Source organism: Littorina saxatilis, linkage group LG14 (assembly GCF_037325665.1).
Source record: "Littorina saxatilis isolate snail1 linkage group LG14, US_GU_Lsax_2.0, whole genome shotgun sequence".
In the NCBI taxonomy this organism is placed as follows: Eukaryota; Metazoa; Mollusca; class Gastropoda; order Littorinimorpha; family Littorinidae; genus Littorina; species Littorina saxatilis.
In genome coordinates, this window is record NC_090258.1 from 3,382,682 (window position 1) to 3,391,602 (window position 8,921).

The following is an 8,921-nucleotide window of genomic DNA, read 5'->3' on the forward strand; positions in this document are numbered from 1 at the left end:
AACCTACCTAAACCTATCCTAAAAAATCAAAGCCTACCTACAGAAATAATTAACAAAATCAAAGAAAATAAAAATAAGAAAATAGAAGTGTTAACCTAACCTAAGAATTCTACCACATACCCTGCTACACATCCACACCACATACCGTGCTACACATCTGCACCACATACCCTGCTACACATCCACACCACATACCCTGCTACACATCCACACCACATACCCTGCTACACATCCACACAACATACCCTGCTACACATCCACACCACATACCCTGCTACACATCCACACCACATACCCTGCTACACATCCACACCACATACCCTGCTACACATCCACACCACATACTCTGCTACACATCCACACCACATACCCTGCTACACATCCACACCACATACCGTGCTACACATCCACACGGGTAGCTGTCCCAACCTGCACTGCCCAAACATAGCTCACACACACACGCCATTAGCAATACATAGAGATTACACAACGTCATCGAGTGAGGGACCGAAAAATATTGAAACTCGAGGATGATTTTTTGGTGGTATCAACCGAGACCGTAGCCGTAGGTCGAGGTTGATACCACACAAAAAAATCATCCGAGAGTTTCAATATTTTTTGGTCCCTCACAAGATGACGTTTGTGTAATTTGTGTATACAATGATAAATTGATTGTATACAATGATCAATCTCTATACCTTCCTGTCACTGGAAGCAGCAACACTTGAAAGCATAAGTTCCCTTGACAAACGTCATTTATGATTGGCGTCATCTATGAATGACGTCACTGTCTAGACAAGACAAGTGCCGGTATCGGCAAACCTTGTCGCGGCAAAGGGCTATGACCCGTGCCTTGATACCATTGAGATCATAGCCTTAGGAGATGCACAGCAGTGCCGATACCAGGTTTCTTTAGCTTCACTTTAAAATGATATCAGAACGATAGTTATTCACTTGAAAGTGAACACAGGAGAGTTGTATACAAACATAGCTCACACACACACGCCATTAGCAATACATAGAGATTACACAACGTCATCGAGTGAGGGACCGAAAAATATTGAAACTCGAGGATGATTTTTTTGTGGTATCAACCGAGACCGTAGGTCGAGGTTGATACCACACAAAAAAATCATCCGAGAGTTTCAATATTTTTTGGTCCCTCACAAGATGACGTTTGTGTAATTTGTGTATACAATGATAAATTGATTGTATACAATGATCAATCTCTATACCTTCCTGTCACTGGAAGCAGCAACACTTGAAAGCATAAGTTCCCTTGACAAACGTCATTTATGATTGGCGTCATCTATGAATGACGTCACTGTCTAGACAAGACAAGTGCCGGTATCGGCAAACCTTGTCGCGGCAAAGGGCTATGACCCGTGCCTTGATACCATTGAGATCACAGGAGATGCACAGCAGTGCCGATACCAGGTTTCTTTAGCTTCACTTTAAAATGATATCAGAACGATAGTTATTCACTTGAAAGTGAACACAGGAGAGTTGTATACAAACTAATTCTCGTGCATCCCGATTCTCTCGGCACATTCAGTTCTAACACTTGTGACATCAACATTCATACCCCATTCAGTCCTAACACTTGTGACATCAACATTCATACCCCATTCAGTCCTAACACTTGTGACATCAACATTCATACCCCATTCAGTCCTAACACTTGTGACATCAACATTCATACCCCATTCAGTCCTAACACTAACACTTGTGACATCAACATTCATACCCCATTCAGTCCTAACACTTGTGACATCAACATTCATACCCCATTCAGTCCTAACACTTGTGACATCAACATTCATACCCCATTCAGTCCTAACACTTGTGACATCAACATTCATACCCCATTCAGTCCTAACACTAACACTTGTGACATCAACATTCATACCCCATTCAGCCCTAACACTTGTGACATCAACATTCATACCCCATTCAGTTCTAACACTTGTGACATCAACATTCATACCCCATTCAGTTGTGACATCAACATTCATATCCCATTCAGTCCTAGCACTTGTGACATCAACATTTATACCCCATTCAGTCCTAACACTAACACTTGTGACATCAACATTTATACCCCGTTCAGTCCTAACACTTGTGACATCAACATTCATACCCCGTTCAGTCCTAACACTTGTGACATCAACATTCATACCCCATTCAGTCCTAACACTTGTGACATCAACATTCATACCCCATTCAGTCCTAACACTTGTGACATCAACATTCATACCCCATTCAGTCCTAACACTTGTGACATCAACATTCATACCCCGTTCAGTCCTAACACTTGTGACATCAACATTCATACCCCGTTCAGTCCTAACACTTGTGACATCAACATTCATACCCCATTCAGTCCTAACACTTGTGACATCAACATTATACCCCATTCAGTTCTAACACTTGTGACATCAACATTGATACCCCGTTCAGTCTTAACACTAACACTTGTGACATCAACATTGATACCCCATTCAGTCTTAACACTAACACTTGTGACATCAACATTCATACCGTTACTACCCCATTCAATCCTAACACTTGTGACATCAACATTCATACCCCATTCAGTCCTAGCACTTGTGACATCAACATTTATACCCCATTCAGTCCTAACACTAACACTTGTGACATCAACATTCATACCCCGTTCAGTCACTTGTGACATCAACATTCATATCCCATTCAGTCCTAGCACTTGTGACATCAACATTTATACCCCATTCAGTCCTAACACTAACACTTGTGACATCAACATTCATACCCCATTCAGTCCTAACACTTGTGACATCAACATTCATACCCCATTCAGTCCTAACACTTGTGACATCAACATTCATACCCCATTCAGTCCTAACACTTGTGACATCAACATTCATACCCCATTCAGTCCTAACACTAACACTTGTGACATCAACATTCATACCCCATTCAGTCCTAACACTTGTGACATCAACATTCATACCCCATTCAGTTCTAACACTTGTGACATCAACATTCATACCCCATTCAGTCCTAACACTTGTGACATCAACATTCATACCCCATTCAGTCCTAACACTTGTGACATCAACATTCATACCCCATTCAGTCCTAACACTTGTGACAGAGTTGTAACATCTTGTCCGCGAAAAACACAAAGACAGAACCGACGGCGTTTCCTTTCAGAATACCCTCCTTCACTTGTATCCCTGCCCTATATCCACGGAAACCACCGCTGACCGTTTTCAAGGTTGACAAGCGATGAATACTGCTTCCTGTGTCAGGAAATTCGCACCAAGCAAAATTACGCACGGCGCGTGGACGTAAAGAAATAGCCAAGGTTTCTGGAAACTGGCACAGTCGTGTGCGTGCGTCCCTCTTTTCATTTCCGGAGTAGAAGCCAGCTTCCCAGTCTATTGACTTCATTCATATTTGTTGTCCTTAGCTGGGTACCACGTGCCGACTTATGAATGAAACGTCTTTGCTTCTTCCAATATGTTGACTGTACCCGTGAATGAAATTACTACTACAAAACTAATTCATTAGGAATTTTGTAGGCCGGGGGAAAAAAAGCAGACAAATTAATTATGCTTGCAATGTCACCCCAGAACACCGGAAAACATCAAGCCTTCCGGATGAAGCAGTATACCTTCATTAATACATTCTGTTGTGAATCATTGGTTTGTTTGTTTGTTTGCTTTGTTGTTGTTGTTTAAATTTTCTTGCTGGTAGCTGCATTGTCATCTACTAACCAATCAATATATGAGGCTTATATCGCGCGTATTCCGTGGGTACAGTTCTAAGCGCAGGGATTTATTTTTATTTTTTTTATTTTTATGCATTTTGTATCGCGCACATATTCTAGGCGCAGGGATTTATTTATGCCGTGTGAGATGGAATTTTTTTTACACAATACATCACGCATTCACATCGGCCAGCAGATCGCAGCCATTTTGGCGCATATCCTACTTTTCACGGCCTATTATTCCAAGTCACACGGGTATTTTGGTGGACATTTTTATCTATGCCTATACAATTTTGCCAAGAAAGACCCTTTTGTCAATCGTGGGATCTTTAACGTGCACACCCCAATGTAGTGTACACGAAGGGACCTCGGTTGTTCGTCACATCCGAAAGACTAGCACTTGAACCCACCACCTAGGTTAGGAAAGGGGGGAGAAAATTGCTAACGCCCTGACCCAGGGTCGAACTCGCAACCTTCTCGCTTCCGAGCGCAAGTGCGTTACCACTCGGCCACCCAGTCCTCTAACAGAGACAAGAAGAGACTGCGAGCCTTCTCAGACGGACAGGCGAACAGACAGGCAAGCAAGCAGGCAGACAGACGAACACCCCCCACCGATACATGAGACAAGAATAGAAGATGGGCTACAGCAAGAAACGATGGTGTATTGAACGCGGCCATTTGAGTGGTCTGGATAGCATCGGGTCTGCCTCGTGTTCACAGGGCCTGTAGTCATGCTGGGGGCTATTTTGGCAAGGCACCCGGCTAGCAGAAAGGTGGCTTACAAGCGCGCTGCCAAGGCGGGACAGGCTCGTGCACTAACATACACAACCACACTGGTCATCATATCCAACGCCCAGGTAGTTCAAATACAGTCAAGTGGACGGTGAGTGATGGTGGAAGATTTAACGCTGAATCGGCACAAAGTGGACTGAGCAACTGTCTACAGAAGCTTCTGCTCTCTCGAGCCCTATTCGTACACGCACACACACGCGCGCGAACACACACACACACAGACACACAAACACACACATACACACACACGCGCGCGCACGCGCACACACACACATATCGCACCCAACAAATCTTCAACAAACATATATAAACACTGAGACAAACAAGTGACGGACTGACGCCCAAACAGAATGATAGACAGGCACACCCACACAGACAAAATACGAGACATACATACCACAAAAAGAAGCAAAATGCCCGGTCTTACCTCTGAAGATGCTCCTCAAATCAGCTGCCTGCATCAGACAGACAAACAGGCACATTATGAGAAAGGCAAAATGAGAAGGAAGAGGCAAAATATAATATAAAGATTGCCGTCAAAATAGCCACCGACAGGAGACACAGAGGCAGACAAACAGAAACTAAGAAAGAGGGGGAAGACAGTCATATTTCTACAGATTGCCCTCAAACTCGCTACCTGCAGGAGGAAGACTGAATCAGAAACACACAGACAAACAGACAACGATCACGGGAAAGAGACCAGAGGAAGTCGCCCGTATCTCTAATGATGCTGTTCAACATTTGGGACACAGACAGAGGGAAAAAAATGCCATGAAAAGGACCCTCAGAATAGCTGTACACCGGAGACAGATATCACACGGACAGACAGACAAACATACAGACGGACAGACAAACAGACAGAAAGAGAACACAAGAAAGAGATTAAAGTGGAGAAAAACGCCACGAAAAAAACCCTCAGAATTGCTGTACACCGGAGACAGATATCACACGGACAGACACAGACAGAACACAAGAAAGAGATGTGAACAGGAGAAAAAAATGCTACGCAAGACCCTCAGAAAATATGTTCACGGTGCCAGACTGATACTACACGGACAGACAGACAGACAGACAGACAGACATAAAATGCAATCAAGAGCGATCTTTACAAGACAAGGAGACGCCAGTGAAGACGCTCCTCAAAATTGCCGCCTGCAGGCCAGCAGAGAGATTGCAGACAGCAGTCAGTACTAGAAACAGTTTACACAGATCAGATAAAATTCTGTCTACGCGCCGCACGCACGTGCTAAGGGTGGGTAGAACGCAGGTATCGTCACAGTAGGGGTCTGATCACTGAGTTGCATACATATAACTCAGTAGGTCTGAATCACACAAATCAGATGCATTTCCTGAAAGTGCTCTTCCGGGAGGCTTTTTCCCTGACACCAAGGAAAAAGAGGATGTGCATTTTCTGGAAGTGAATTTCATTGCGACACTATTTCATTGTACCAGGAAAAGCTCTATTTGTGACTTTCCTGGAGGTGCATTCACTCAGATCGGTGCATTTCGCGGAGGCGCCTTTCTTGGGATCAGGACAAGCACAAGGTGCATTTCGCGGAGGCGCCTTTCTTGGGATCAGGACAAGCACAAGGTGCATTTCGCGGAGGCGCCTTTCTTGGGATCAGGACAAGCACAAGGTGCATTTCGCGGAGGCGCCTTTCTTGGGATCAGGACAAGCACAAGGTGCATTTCGCGGAGGCGCCTTTCTTGGGATCAGGACAAGCACAAGGTGCATTTCGCGGAGGCGCCTTTCTTGGGATCAGGACAAGCACAAGGTGCATTTCGCGGAGGCGCCTTTCTTGGGATCAGGACAAGCACAAGGTGCATTTCGCGGAGGCGCCTTTCTTGGGATCAGGACAAGCACAAGGTGCATTTTCCTGGAAGTGCATGACATGGCGGTATTGTTTCTGGTAACAGGAAATAGAGTTCGGGGCATTTCCTGGTGGTTTTCCACGAATCTCAATGAATTTTTAAATGCTGAAAAGGTGACAGGCGTTATCGTTATGACAGTAGCTCACGCAGGACATTAGAAGAAGTGCGATTTCTCTTCCACCAGGAAATGCTACCGGCGATTTACTGGCACCAGGAAACACGCCTCGATCAAATGCACCAGTACTCCGTATCGACTCGAATCAGACCCCTTCTGCATGCGGTAACGCCCACCCGTACTGCGTATCGAATCAGACCACTTCTGCGTGCGGTAGCGCCCACCCGTACTGCGTATCGAATCAGACCCCTTCTGCATGCGGTAGCGCCCACCCGTACTGCGTATCGAATCAGACCACTTCTGCATGCGGTAACGCCCACCCGTACTGCGTATCGAATCAGACCACTTCTGCATGCGGTAGCGCCCACCCGTACTGCGTATCGAATCAGACCACTTCTGCATGCGGTAGCGCCCACCCGTACTGCGTATCGAATCAGACCACTTCTGCATGCGGTAGCGCCCACCCCTACTGCGTATCGAATCAGACCACTTCTGCATGCGGTAACGCCCACCCGTACTGCGTAACGAATCAGACCCCTTCTGCATGCGGTAGCGCCCACCCGTACTGCGTATCGAATCAGACCACTTCTGCATGCGGTAGCGCCCACCCGTACTGCGTATCGAATCAGACCACTTCTGCATGCGGTAACGCCCACCCGTACTGCGTATCGAATCAGACCCCTTCTGCATGCGATAGCGCCCACCCGTACTGCGTATCGAATCAGACCACTTCTGCATGCGGTAGCGCCCACCCGTACTGCGTATCGAATCAGACCACTTCTGCATGCGGTAGCGCCCACCCGTACTGCGTATCGAATCAGACCACTTCTGCATGCGGTAGCGCCCACCCCTACTGCGTAACGAATCAGACCACTTCTGCATGCGGTAACGCCCACCCGTACTGCGTATCGAATCAGACCCCTTCTGCATGCGGTAGCGCCCACCCGTACTGCGTATCGAATCAGACCACTTCTGCATGCGGTAGCGCCCACCCGTACTGCGTATCGAATCAGACCACTTCTGCATGCGGTAGCGCCCACCCGTACTGCGTATCGAATCAGACCACTTCTGCATGCGGTAGCGCCCACCCGTACTGCGTATCGAATCAGACCACTTCTGCATGCGGTAACGCCCACCCGTACTGCGTATCGAATCAGACCACTTCTGCATGCGGTAACGTCTCTCTCCTCCCTACTTCTTTGCCTCCATCTCCTCCCTGGCTGACCACCTCCGCTACAAAGCAGGTAAGAATTCCTGGTCAAATGGAATCGCTGTGTCGGACTGTATGACTATGAGTGGCCGTGTTAATGAGAATGGTTGAGTGCGCAGGACTGCGTGTAATGACTCTTGGTCTGGACAGTGGTATGGACAGAGAGTGCAGACCTGCTAGTGACTTAACCCCCTTCGTGTGTACACGCAAGCAAAAAGACCAAGTGCGCACGGAAAAAATCCAGTAATCCATGTCAGAGTTCAGAGGGTTAGAAACACGAAAATACCCAACATGCCTCCCCCGAAATCGGCGTATATGCTGCCTGATTGGCGGGGTAAAAGCGGCCAAAAAACATGAGTGAACGTGGGAGTCAAAGCCCATGAACGAAGAAGGAGGATAGAGAGTGGAAGAGAACGGCCTGTTACTAACTAAGCTGCTGGTCAGCTGACTGGGTGCTATGTGAAATAAAGATAAAAGTCTGTCAGTCGCAATCTCTGTTTCCATGCATAGATCTCTGTATATCTATTTGTCTGCATGTCTGTCTCTAGAATGATGAATACCATCATTCTGATAATCCTTGCTCCACGGCTATCGCCAGTTGTCTCTCTGACCGGACGCGAAAGTCCTACGCGAATCTATCAAAACAAGAATACAGAGTTATCTCCCATAATTATGTTGTTCACGAGCAGTGTTCGCGAGACGAAAATGATTGCAGATTGGCCGACTTCGACAGTGATCTCTGTTCTGTTCTTCAGTTATGATAAAGACATCGTTCTAAGGTCAAAACAAGTCGACATTTTGGGACTGCTGCCGGAAGGAGACCGTAATAATTATATGGTTGCATCACTGTCAAAAAAATGGTCTGCTCCAGCGAGTGCCGAAACCAAACGGTTGATTATCACGTGACACTTATGCAATATTTAGAGTTGTTTGCACAGTAAATACAGCCGCGAAAAATAGCTCGCTTGAAACTGTCTTACATATCAATTCCTTTGTAATTTAAAAATTACACAACACCATGAAAAATCATTATCGACGATCGCGAATCTGCTTACATCCATAACACATTACGAAAAGATCTAAATATGTAAAAAAAAATCGATTTCCTCGCCAGACAAGGAAAACCAAGGCATCCTGTCAGGGTTAGAATGAGCCGAACTCATTTTGACCTGAGGTCA

At 46.1% G+C, this 8,921-nt stretch overlaps 1 protein-coding gene across 1 annotated transcript in view; it reads right to left on the reverse strand.

Annotated features, from left to right (window-relative positions):
* The window catches only part of LOC138946912 (diacylglycerol kinase beta-like), a 159,600-nt gene that overhangs the window by 107,867 nt on the left and 42,812 nt on the right, over window positions 1–8,921 (reverse strand). The window contains exon 2 of the mRNA XM_070318313.1: window positions 4,974–5,001. The gene's annotated coding sequence lies outside the window, so the exon portion shown is untranslated. The remainder of the gene's footprint in view (window positions 1–4,973; window positions 5,002–8,921) is intronic.